The 12,625-nt window shown below is 42.8% G+C and overlaps 1 pseudogene; it reads right to left on the bottom strand.

Moving 5' to 3' along the window:
- LOC137345774 (nuclear factor 7, brain-like) overlaps positions 1 to 12,625 on the bottom strand; it is a 61,488-nt pseudogene that overhangs the window by 9,417 nt on the left and 39,446 nt on the right.

Genomic DNA, 12,625 nt, shown 5'->3' on the forward strand with positions numbered 1-12,625 from the left:
CTGGCCAACACTGGATCAGAGGGGAAATTTATACAGATCATTTTCCCCTCTTTTACATCACCGATAACTCTTTGGAGACACAAGTGGTAACTTCTAACTCCCTTAGTCGCCATTCCTGTTAATGCTGGGTCAGATTGTGGACACAAGGCCCAGTCCCTCTGAAGTACTGAGATGACATCTCCATATCCATGGAAAGCTTCATCTGACTGATGGAGAATCCAGTCTCTGGCACTTCATGAGTGGGAGGAGGATTCCCTCTAATGGCACCAACACTGCCTTTGGGTGTGTTTCACCCATCAGCAGCAGAACATCCCTTTACCAGCTCCTGTGTCAAAAAACCAGCTTGACCTTACTGGTTTTCCTTTGATTCCTTTTCTTAGACTGCAGGGAATCCTGAAAACTATTTTTTTCTAATTGTGAACCCAGGTGCAAAGGCCCAGACTCAGGAAAAGCAGAATTTGATTGAAGGTGATGTTGGGACCAATCTCTGGGGCTGAGGAATAGAATGACTGTGGGTAATTTTGGGAGATTGGTTCATGGAGAAATGCACAAGAGTATCTTTGGGTTGTGGAGGAAATGCCCACCCGAGAGATAGTGATATTAGTTCCACTGCATGAGGGGGAATTTGCTGACAATTTTTGGACGGAGTCTGTCTGCTCTTCACTAAGGAGTTGGCCTAGTCTGGTAATGTCCCAATCATGGTGAACATTTCAGAGAGCTCCCAACTGTGTCAGATTAAGGAGTGTGTAAACGCTGAGAGTGCTAGTCCCACCATGTTGTGTATCTGTTTGAGGTAAAAATGAGAGATATGAGGAGAGAAAAAGTTAGTAGAAAAATGAGGGAGATAAGAAGAGGAAAAGTTATGCAGGAACTAATAAAGGTGAATATAAAAGTGAGATGTGAGGAAGAGAGAAATAGAGAAACAAGAATACTGTGATGGAAACAAAAAGTACAGAGGAAAGTGTAGGAGATGAGAAGAGACAAAGGGTATTAGAAAAATGAGCAAATGACGACGGAATGAAAAGGAAATAGAATGAATATGAGGAAAAGGAAATAGAAAAATGAGGGAGATGATAAAAAAGAGAAAAAGATTGAAATATAAAATAGGGAAAGGAATTTGAGCAAAGTAAATATAAATAAAAACAGATAAATCAGTTCAGGACAGTAAAAGATCAGGAGAAAATGAGAGTAATGAGAAGGAATAAAATGGGAAATAAGCAAAAGTAAAATTAAATTACAATTAAAACCAACTGAAGAGATTATATGGGGAGGTGAGATTGGAATTGAGGAGATGAAATGTGGTAAGTACAAAATGAGAGATGAGGAATTAAGGTACACACAAGAACACAAGAAATAGGAGCAGGTCTAAACCATATGGCCAGTCGAACCTGCTCCACCTTTCAAAATCATCAGGGCTGATCTTCGGCTTCCATTCTACATTCCCACCCACTCGCCATATCCCTTTATTCACTGAGAGACCAAAAATCTGTACAAAATGAGAGAGATGTGGCGTTCAATAGGGAAATAAAAGAAAAGGGAAAATTGTGGGTGGAAAAGGGTAGTAAGAAATAATCAGCTATAAAGTTCTGAGAGGGAGAAAGAAAGAAACCAGTCCAAAGATCAGTAGAATGAAGATGAGAAGAGGAAAAGGAAAGGCAGAAATAATAATTCATCAATGAAGAGAAAAATAAGAGAGACAATGGGAGAAATGTTCAGTACAAAATGAGATGGATAGAAAGTAGTAAAGAATGGAAATAGAAAAATGAGAGGTGGAGGCTAAAAACATTAGTTGAAAAAGGACAAGAGAATGGGAAAAGTTAAAGCAAAATTAATTTACAATTAAAATCAAGAAGCACAATATATTAAGAAAACATGCTTTTATTTTTCTTTTATTTCTTCATTCTCTGGATGTGGATTTCACTGGAAAAACCAGCATTTATTACCCATTCCTAATTAACTGGAGAAGGTGGTGGTGAGCTGCTGCAATCTGTGTTGGAAAGATATTCTCCCAATGCTGCTGGTAAGGAATGTGTTCCAGGATTTTGACTGTGATGATGCAGGAACAGTGATATATTTCCAATTCAGAATGGTGGGTAAATTGGAGAGGAAATTGGAGATGGTGCTGTTCCTATGCAGCCCTTGTCTTTCAGTGTGATAGAGGACATGGGTTTGAGAGGTGCTGTCAAACAAGCAATTGTGAGTTGCTGCAGTGTGTCTGGTAGACTGTACACACTGCAGGTACAGTACACTGGTGGTCGAGACAGTGAATGTTTGAAGTGGTGGATGGAATGCTGATCAGGTGGACTGCATTGGTGTTGAGCTTTTTGAGTGTTGCTGTCGCCATCCAGGCAAGTGGAGATTATTCCATCACTATCCTGACTTGTGCCATGTTGGTGGTGAACAGGCTTTGTGGAGTCAGGAGGTAATTCAGTTACTGAAGAACACCCAGCCTCTGACCTGTTCTTTTAGCCACTTGGGCAATTTTACACTTCATTGGTTAGGTGCCAGTGTTGGACTTGTACAGTTTGGCTAGAAGCACAGCTAGTTCTGGAGCACAAGCCTTCAGCACTGCAGCCAGGATATTGTGGGGACCCATAGTCTTTCCTGTATCCAGTGCTTTGAGTCATTTCTTGGTCTAGTGGAGTTTTTTTTTAATCACTTGTTCATGTGATGTGGGTGTCGCTCGCAAGGCAGTATTTGTTGCCCATTCCTAATTGTCCTTGTAAAGGTGGTGGTGCGTTGCCTGCTTGAACTGCTGCAGTCCATGGAAGTGTAGGTACACCCAGAGTGCTGTTTGGGAGGGAGTTACAGGGTTTTGATCCAGCCACAGTTAAGGAATGGTGATATAGTTCCAAGTCAGGATGGTGTGTGGCTTGGAGGGGAAATGACAGTTGGTGGTGTTCCCACGCATCTGTCGCCCTTGTCCTTCTCGGTGGTAAAGGTTGTAGGTTTGCAAAGTGCTGTTGAAGGGAGCATAGTGAGTTGCTGCAGTGCATCTTGTAGAGGGTACACACTGACTTGTGCCTTGTAGACAGGCTTTGGGGAGTCAGGAGGTGAATTACTCATAGCAGAATTCCCAGTCTCTGATCTGCTCTTAATAGTCACAGTATTTATGCGACCTCTCCAGTTCAGTTTCTGGACAATGGTAACCCCCAGGATGTTGATAGTGGGGGATTCAACAATGGTAATGCTATTGAATGTGAAAGGGAGATGGTTAGATTCCCACTTATTGGAGATGGTCATTGCCTGGCACTTGTGTGGCACAAATATTACTTGCACTTATCAGCCCAAGCCTGAATGTCATTCAGGTCTTGCTGTATATGGACATGGGCTGCTTCAGTAACTGAGGTGTTACGAATGGTGCCGAACATTGTGCAATCATCAGCGGACATCCCCACTTCTGACCTTATGATGGCAGGAAGGACATTGATGAAGCAGCTGAAGAAGGTTGAGCCTAGGACACTACCCCTGAGGAACTCCTGCAGTGATGTCCCAGAGCTAAGATGATTGACCTGCAACAACCTCAACCATCTTCCTTTGTGCGAGGTATGACTCCAACCAGTGGAGAGTTTTCCCCCCAGTTTCTATTGACTTCCATTTTATTGGAGTTCCTTGTTGCTGCACTCAGTCTAATACTGCCGTGATATCAAAGACAGTCACTCTCACCTCTGGAATTCAGCTCATTTTTGTCCATGTTGAGACTGAGGCTGTAATGAGGTCTGGAGCTGAGTGGTCCTGGCAGAACTCGAACTGAGCATCAGCGAGCAGCTTATTGCTGTGTAAGTGCCACTTGATAGCACATGAATGACACATTCCATCACTTTGTTGATGATTGAGAGTAGACTGATGGGGCAGTAACTGGCCGGGTTGGATTTGTCCTGCTTTTTGTGGACAGGGCATCCCTGGGCAATTTTTCACATTGTCGTGTAGTTGCCAGTGTTCTTGCTGTACTGGAACAGCTTGGCTAGGGGTGTGGCTGGTTCTGGAGCACAGGTCTTCAGTACTACAGACAGGATATTGTCAAGGCCTAGAGCCTTTGCAGTGTTCAATGCCTTCGGCTGTTTCTTGATATCACGTGGAGTGAATCGAATTGGCTTAAGGTTGGCATCTGTGATACTGGGGACCTCAGGAGGAGGCCGAGATGGATCATCCACTCGGCATTTCTGGCTGATGATGTTTGCAGTAATTACAGGAACTGTTGGGAGGTCAGTGTGTTGAGGGGAGGATGTTTTCTGTAAGGATGGGATTGAAAGGTCACAGCAATGAGGAAGGTGTTTTTATGAATGGTTATTCCTGGTGTTTCTGTTCTCACGGACAATGTCAGACCAGAATCTGCCCTTCCCCCACACTAATCGGTCACTCCCTGTTCTGTCAATCTCCAGCATGGTAGAAAATAAATTAAAATCCAGGAATCCCTTGAGGATAAAATCCATTTTCTACAAAGTATCCAGTTAATGAAAAAGTGCCTCTTAATTTGAAACTGTTTTCAGTGTCAGGAGGGTCGGTAACTAGAGAGACACAGATTGAAGGTAATTGGTAAAAGAAACAGAGGAGAAATGAGGGGAGTATTTTTACAGAGCGAGTTGTTGTGATCTGGAATGTTCTGTCTGAAAGGGCGGTAGAAGCAGAATCAGTAATAAATTTCAAAAGAGAATTGGATAAAAATTTGAAAAAGAAGAATTTTCAGAAATGTGAGGTAAGAGCAGGAATTTGGGATTAATTGGATAGACCTTTCAAAGAGCCAGCACAGCACGATGGGCTGAATGGCCTCCTTCTGTGCTGTAAGATTCTGTAATTCCATGATAATTGATGAGATGATGAGGGGGAGTCTCACAGCCCCTCTCGGGAGACACAGTCCGGCTTTGTGAACTGTTTGTATGGAATGTGGATCATCTCCTTACTTTAAATTCAGCCATTATATCGTTCCATGTGGAGTGTTATAAAAGGCTCAGCTCCTGGATCCTCACTTTGTGTCTCGGCCCCAATCCTGGACCAGTTCAATGATTCAGTCCCTCTGTCCCTGGGACACTCTGGGAGTGAGGTTTAAGGAAGAGGGAGCTCAGACTACACACACCAGTCCTGGACCAGCTCTATGATTCAGTCCCTCTGTCCCTGGGACACTCTGGGAGTGAGGTTTAATGAAGAAGGAGCTCAGACTACACACACCAGTCCTGGACCAGCTCAATGATTCAGTCCCTCTGTCCCTGGGACACTCTGGGAGTGAGGTTTAATGAAGAAGGAGCTCAGACTACACACACCAGTCCTGGACCAGCTCTATGATTCATTCCCTCTGTCCTTGGGACACTCTGGGAGTGAGGTTTAATGAAGAAGGAGCTCAGACTACACACACCAGTCCTGGACCAGCTCTATGATTCATTCCCTCTGTCCTTGGGACACTCTGGGAGTGAGGTTTAATGAAGAAGGAGCTCAGACTACACACACCAGTCCTGGACCAGCTCTATGATTCATTCCCTCGGTCCCTGGGACACTCTGGGAGTGAGGTTTAATGAAGAGGGAGCTTGGACGACACACACCAGTCCTGGATCTGATAACAGATTTTAATAGCTTTAAGCCTTCTGTTTTAATTGTAATTAACTAATGTTCTGTTTCTCATTATCTGTTAGTTTCAAACATACCACGACATTCTTTTCATATTTAACTCAAGGTTTGTTTTTCGCTGCCAACTTGTTTTTGATCATAACCTTGGCTCAGCATGTTTTTTGCTTTTAGCATCAAGTTGGGTTAAATTCACTATCAGCCTTGCTCCTCGGCCTTGTACTATGTTTAACTGAGCTTCTACATATTATAGTTACTTGAACAACATTTTAAAGCATTATTACCTATCATAATTGCTTCTAATTGAACTATACACTTTTAAGACATTACACCATGCACTATTTACTTTTAATATTGCGCCATGCAGATGAGCTCTACCTGACAGGGTTGAATGGCCTCCTCATCTTCCTGTGTAGCAGGCGCAAGGGGCTGAATGGCCTCCTCCTGTTCCTGTGGAACAGGCTTGAGGGGCAGAATGTGTTTTCTCTGATTGGTCAGACATGGTGTGGGGCAGTGAATCTCTCTCTTTTTGGTTAACCCTGTCCTTGTCCTGTGTCTCTTCCTCGCTCTCCCCTCCCCAGGAGCAGCTGAAGACTCTTGCCAGTGAGATAGTGAAGGACTCCCCAGAGTTTCACTGTCTGCAGTCCCAGTTCTCTGTGCTTTACAATGAGAGCCTGCAGCTCAAGGCCCAGATGGACGATGGCCACAATCTGCTCTTCACCATCCGAACCACAGTCGAGTGAAAGACATCACTGAAACAACATGAGATCTGGAGATGGGACTGATGGTGTTTGAAAGAACAACCTCATTGCTGGGAGAATACAGCTTCAAATTTTCATTAGTTAATTAATGTGATCAGAATTGTCCAGTCTTTGGAGTTCTCCAATTCAATCGCAGAAATAAATATATTCGATCACAACACAGACTGAGCTGGATGTCGTAATCTGTTTGTTCAAATTTTTTCAAAAATTAAACAATGTGGCAACCTCAATATCCCCAGGGAGATCCCACAGGATATAAATTACAGACTCTGGCAATGTGTCACCTCAGAGTTTAATACAGAGAGATTGTCTGCAGCACGAAGGGACACATCACCTCACAGAAAATGGATCGAACAATTGACAGTATCAAGAAAATATGTTACCCAATCCTTGCTGTCGTTGGTGTTCCTGGTAAGTGACTGCAACCATTGAAGTTGTGTAAATCTGTGTGTGAGCTGGTCTCTGGTTTTACTCTGTGACTGATAATGTTAAATGCTGATCTAGTGATCACCATTATACAGACACCTGATCAGTGATATCATTTCCTTCCAACAAATATCCTGAATTATCACTGTGGTTTTATTCTCTTGTCTCAGCTGATAATAAACCTCTGTTTGTAACTGACAAGCTCTCCGAATTATCAAGTTATTGCATTTAGTGGAATATCATGTAATGCTGAATTAGACCTCAGAGAAGGCAACTCTCTGAGTGAAGGTATTAGTGGGAGCGTCAGTCGGTATAAAATCAAAATGAATGTGGGTCACGAGGCGGAGTGGAACACCTGACCCCAGTGACCATGTATTACTGGGTGTATCTGTCACTGTGGAATTGTACTGAGTACAATTGTACAATCAGGCTGTCTTTTGAAATCATTGTTTCAGATATCTGATCTCTCCATTCCATGAACCTGCTTCTGACTTTTAACAATATAATTAATTGCAAATTGTTTTTGCTGATGTTTGGTAATAAGTGTATAAAGTGAAATGTATTGATATTGCTCTGTCTCCTATTGAACTGCTCCAACAGAAACAGACGTTAACTATTTACTGACAGTTCACCAGCAGGACAGCACTGTTACTGCATTCTAATCCTCCGCATAATAACGTTTCTTACTCTGAGTATAGTTACTGTAAACACTTTAGTGATTTTAGTGATGATTAATCCCCTTCCCCCAACATGGTCCTGAGAATCTGTGGGTCATGAGTGTTGAATTTTATTGGCTATCTATTCCACAGGATGAATATTGGGCTGTGTTTATTGAATCGTCCACTTCTGTATTATGGTTTGATGGATCAGTTCTTGTCTATGATTCAGATTCTCAACACATGTAACCTGTACCAATCCCTGCCCTTAGCTCAGTGAGGTGTGTCCCTGTGAGGAGAGACACCTATAACTGAGGAACAGACATGTTGGGTTTTCATAATACAGAGATCAGATCGAGGGCAGTAAATAATGTTTGTGAACTGTTAATGATGAAATAAATAGTACACTTCGCTCAGTTCTGATATCATTCTGGTTAAAATAATTGCACCTTCTCCAGTGCATCAATATCCTTTTTGTAATATGGAGAGCAGAACTGTACACAAAGAACAAAGAACAGTACAGCACAGGAACAGGCAATTCAGCCCTCCAAGCCTGCGCCGATCTTGATGCCTGCCTAAACTAAAATCTTCTGCACTTCCGGGGACCATATCCCTCTATTCCCATCCTATTCATGTATTTGTCAAGATGCCTCTTAAACGTCGCTATTGTACCTGCTTCCACCACCTCCCCTGGCAGCATGTTCCAGGCACTCACCACCCTCTGTGTAAAGAACTTGCCTCACACATCCCCTCTAAACTTTGCCCCTCTCACCTTAAACCTATGTCCCCTAGTAACTGACTCTTCCACCCTGGGAAAAAGCTTCTGACTATCCACTCTGTCCATGCCGCTCATAACTTTGTAAACCTCTATCATGTCGCCCCGCCACCTCCGTCGTTCCAGTGAAAACGATCCGAGTTTATCTAACGTCTCCTCATAGCTAATGCCCTCCAGACCAGGCAACATCCTGGTAAACCTCTTCTGTACCCTCTCCAAAGGATCCACGTCCTTCTGGTAGTGTGGCGAACAGAATTGCATGCAATATTCTAAGTGTGGCCTAACTAAAGTTCTGTACAGCTGCAGCATGACTTGCCAATTTTTATACTCTATGCCCTGACCGATGAAGGCAAGTTTGCCATATGCCTTCTTGACTACCTTATTCACCTGTGTTGCCACTTTCAGTGACCTGTGGACCTGTATGCCCAGATCTCTCTGCCTGTCAATACTTCTAAGGGTTCTGCCATTTACTGTTTACACAGTATGCTCAGTGTTGTATAACCAAGGTTCCATATTAGTTTAATATCAGCTCTTTGCTTTTTCAATTCCATTACTCTAGAAATGAACTCCAGTCCTTTGTTTATATTTTTATGGCCCTGTTAACCTGTGTTGTTACTTTAAATGATTTGTGAATCTGCCCCCTGAACCCCATTTCCCCACAATCCCATTCAGATGCTTATTTTTCAAAGTATATTTGGGAATCTTATTCTTCCAACCAAAATTCTTCATCTCACACTTAGTTCATCTGAAATTCATCTTCCATTTAAATGTCCATTGTGCATGTTTATCAATCATTAATAATGTCTTCAGGTATTTTGTTGCATTCTCATTGAAACCTACAAAATACTTAAAGGGATAGACAGGGTAGATGAAGCTAAGATGTTTCCCCTTTTTTGGGAAACCGGGGGACACAATTTCAAAATAACAGGAAAGACACTTAGGACCGAGATGGGGAGAAATTTCTTTACTCAGAGGATTGTGAATCTTTGGAATTCTCTACCCCAGAGGGCTGTAGAAGCTCAGTCATTGAGTACGTTTAAAGTCGATACTGACAGATTTTTAAATACCCATGACATAAAGGGATATGGGGATAGTTTGGAGAAAGGCATTGAAATGGATGATCAGCTATGATCATATTGAGTTATACAGCACAGAAACAGAACTTTTGGCCCTTCATATTTGTGCCAGCCATCAAGCACCTAACTATTCTAATCCCATTTTCCAGTACTTGGCCTATAGGCTTGTATGCTATGGCGTTTCAAGTGCTCATCTAAATTCTTCTTAAATGGTGTGATGGTTCCTGCCTCGACCACCTCTTCAGACAGTGCATTCCAGATTCCAACCACCCTCTGGGTGAAAATATCTTTCCTCAAATCCCCTCTAAACCTCCTTCCCCTTAGCTAAATCTATGCCCCCTGGTTATTGACCCCTCTGCTAAGGGAAAATGTTTCTTCCTATTTAATCTATCAATGCCCCTCATTATTTTGCATACCTCAATCAGATCCCCCCTCAGCCTTTTAAGGAAAACAAACCTAGCCTTTTCAGTCTCTCTTCATAGCTGAAATACTCCAGCCCAGGCAACATCCTGGTGAATCTCCTCTGCACCCTCTCCAGTGTAATCACATCCTTCCTATAGTGTGGTTCCCAGAACTGGAAACAGTACTTCAGCAGTGGCTGAACTAACGTTTAATACAGCTCCATCATAACCCCCCATATTATATGCCTCGACTAATAAAGGCAAGTATCCCATTTGCCTTCCTAACCACCTTATTTACCTGTGCTGCTGACTTTAGTGATCTATGGACTAGTTCGCCAAGTTTCCTCTGACCTTCTGTACTTCCTAGGGTCCTACCATCCATTGTATATTCCCCTGCCTTGTTAGTCCTCCAAAAATGCATCACCTCACACTTCTAAGGATTAAATTCCATTTGCCACTGCTCTGCCCATCTTACCAGCCCATCTGTATCATCCTGTAATCTAAGGCTTTCCACCTCACTATTTACGACACAATCAATTGTCATGTCATCAAGCGAACTTGCTGATCATAACTCCTATATTCACATCTAAATCATTAATATGCACTACAAACAGGAAGGGTCCCAGCACCGATCCCTGCAGTACACCACTGATCACAGGCTTCCACTCACAGAAACAACCCTCGACCATCACTCTCTACCTCCTGCTACTAAGCCAATTTTGGATCCAATTTGCCAAATTGCCCTGGATCCCATGGGCTGTTACCTTCTTAACCAATCTCCCATGTGGGACCTTATCAAAAGCCTTACTGACGTCCATGTAGACTACATCAACTGCTTTACCCTCATCTACATATCTAGTGAACACCTCGAAAAATTCGATCAAGTTTGTTAGACACGATCTCCCCAACAAAGCTGTGCTGACTATTCCGGATTAATCCCTACCTCTCCAAGTGGAGATTAATCCTGTCCCTCAGAATTTTTTCCAATAGTTTCCCAACCACTGATGTTAGACTCACCAGCCTGTAATTACCTGGTTTATCCCTACTACCCTTCTTGAATAATGGTACCATATTCGCTGTCCTCCTGTCCTCAGGTACCTCTCCTGTGGCCAGAGAGGATTTTAAAATTTATGTCAGAGCCCCTGCTATCTCCTCCCTTGCCTCACATAACTGCCTGGGATACATCTCATCTGGGCCTGGGGATTTATCCACTTTTAAGCCCACCAAAACAGCTAATATTTCCTCCCTTTCAATGCTAATATGTTCAAGTATATCGCAATCCCCCTCCCTGATCTCTACACCTACTTCGTCCTTCTCCATAGTGAACACCGATGAAAAGTAATCATTTAAAACCTCACCTATATCCTCCGGCTTCATACACAGATTGCCACTTTGTTTTCTAATGGGCCCTGGTCTTTCGTTGCTTATCTTCTTGCCCTTAATATACTTACAAAATGCCTTAGGATTTTCCTTTATCTTGTCTGCCAGTGATTTTTCATGTCCTCCTCATTACTTTTTTAGGTATCCCCCTATGCATTCTACACTCCTGTAGTGCCTCTGCTGTTTTCAGCTCTCTGAATCTGCCATAAACCTTTTTTTTCCTGATCCAATCCTCCATATCCCTTGACATCCAGGGTTCCCTGGAATTGTTGGTCCAACCCTTCACCTTAATGGGTACATATTGGCTCCTGTTGAATCGCGGAGCAGTATTGATGGGCTGAATGTCCTACTCCTGATACTATGTTTCTATGTTCCTCTGTTCTTCCTCTTTATTAACTATACTATCAACTCAGATTTGTCTGCAAATTTTGAAATTGTACTTCTGCTTCCTGAGTCCATATTGTTTATGTAAATGGTGAACGACAATGTTCCCAGCACTGATCCTTGTGGAACACCACTTCCCACCTTCCACCAATCTGAGGAAATCACAGAACTGTTACAGTGTAGAAGAAGGCTATTTGGCCCATCCTGTCCACACTGGCTGTCTGAAAGTGCAACTACTTCAGTTCCATTCCTCTGCCTTCTCCCCATAACCCTGCACATTCTTCCTTTTCATATAACTGTCCAATTCCCTTTAAATGCTTCAATTAAGCCTACCTCCACCACTTTCTCAGGCAGTACATTCCAGATCTTAACCACTCGCTGCATGAAAAAGCTTTTCCTCATGTCACTTTTGCTTCTCTGACCAGTTACTTTAAATCTGTGCCCTCTTGTTCTCGATCCTTTCACAAGTGGGAACAGTTTCTCTCTATCTACTCTGTCCAGAACCCTCATGATTTTGAATACCTCGATCAAATCACCTCTCAGCCTTCTCTTCTCCAAGGAAAATAGTCCTACCTTCTCCCATCTAACTTCATAACTGAAGTTTCTTGTCCCTGGAACCATTCTCATGATTCTCTTCTGTACTCTCTCCAATGCCCTCATGTCTTTCCTCAAGTGCGGTGCCCAGAATTGGACGCAATGCTGCAGCTGAGGGTGAACTAGTGTCCTATAGAAGTTCAACATAACTTGCCTGCTCTTGTACTCTATGCCTCTAATAATAAAGCCCAGGATACTGTTTGCTTTATTAATTGCTCTCTCAACCTGTCCTGCCACCTTTAATGACTTATGCCCATATACACCTCGGTCCCTCTGTTCCTGCACCCTTTTTAGAATTGTGCCGTTTCTTCTATATTGTCTCTCCATGTTCTTCCTACCAAAGTGAATGACCTCACATTTCTTTGCATTGAACTTCATTTGGCATCTGTCTGCCAGTTCCACCAACTTGTCTAGGTACTTTTTAATATAAAATAAAAACAAGAAATGCTGGAACCACTCAGCAGGTCTGGCAGCATCTGTGGAAAGAGAAGCAGAGTTAACGTTTCGGGTTAGTGACCCTTCGTCAGAAGGTACTTTTCATAGGGACTTTTTAAGTTCTACCCTATTCTCCTCACAGTTCATAATGCATCCAAGTTTCGTATCATCTGCAAACTTT

This window comes from Heterodontus francisci, chromosome 29, assembly GCF_036365525.1.
Source record: "Heterodontus francisci isolate sHetFra1 chromosome 29, sHetFra1.hap1, whole genome shotgun sequence".
Classification (NCBI taxonomy): domain Eukaryota; kingdom Metazoa; phylum Chordata; class Chondrichthyes; order Heterodontiformes; family Heterodontidae; genus Heterodontus; species Heterodontus francisci.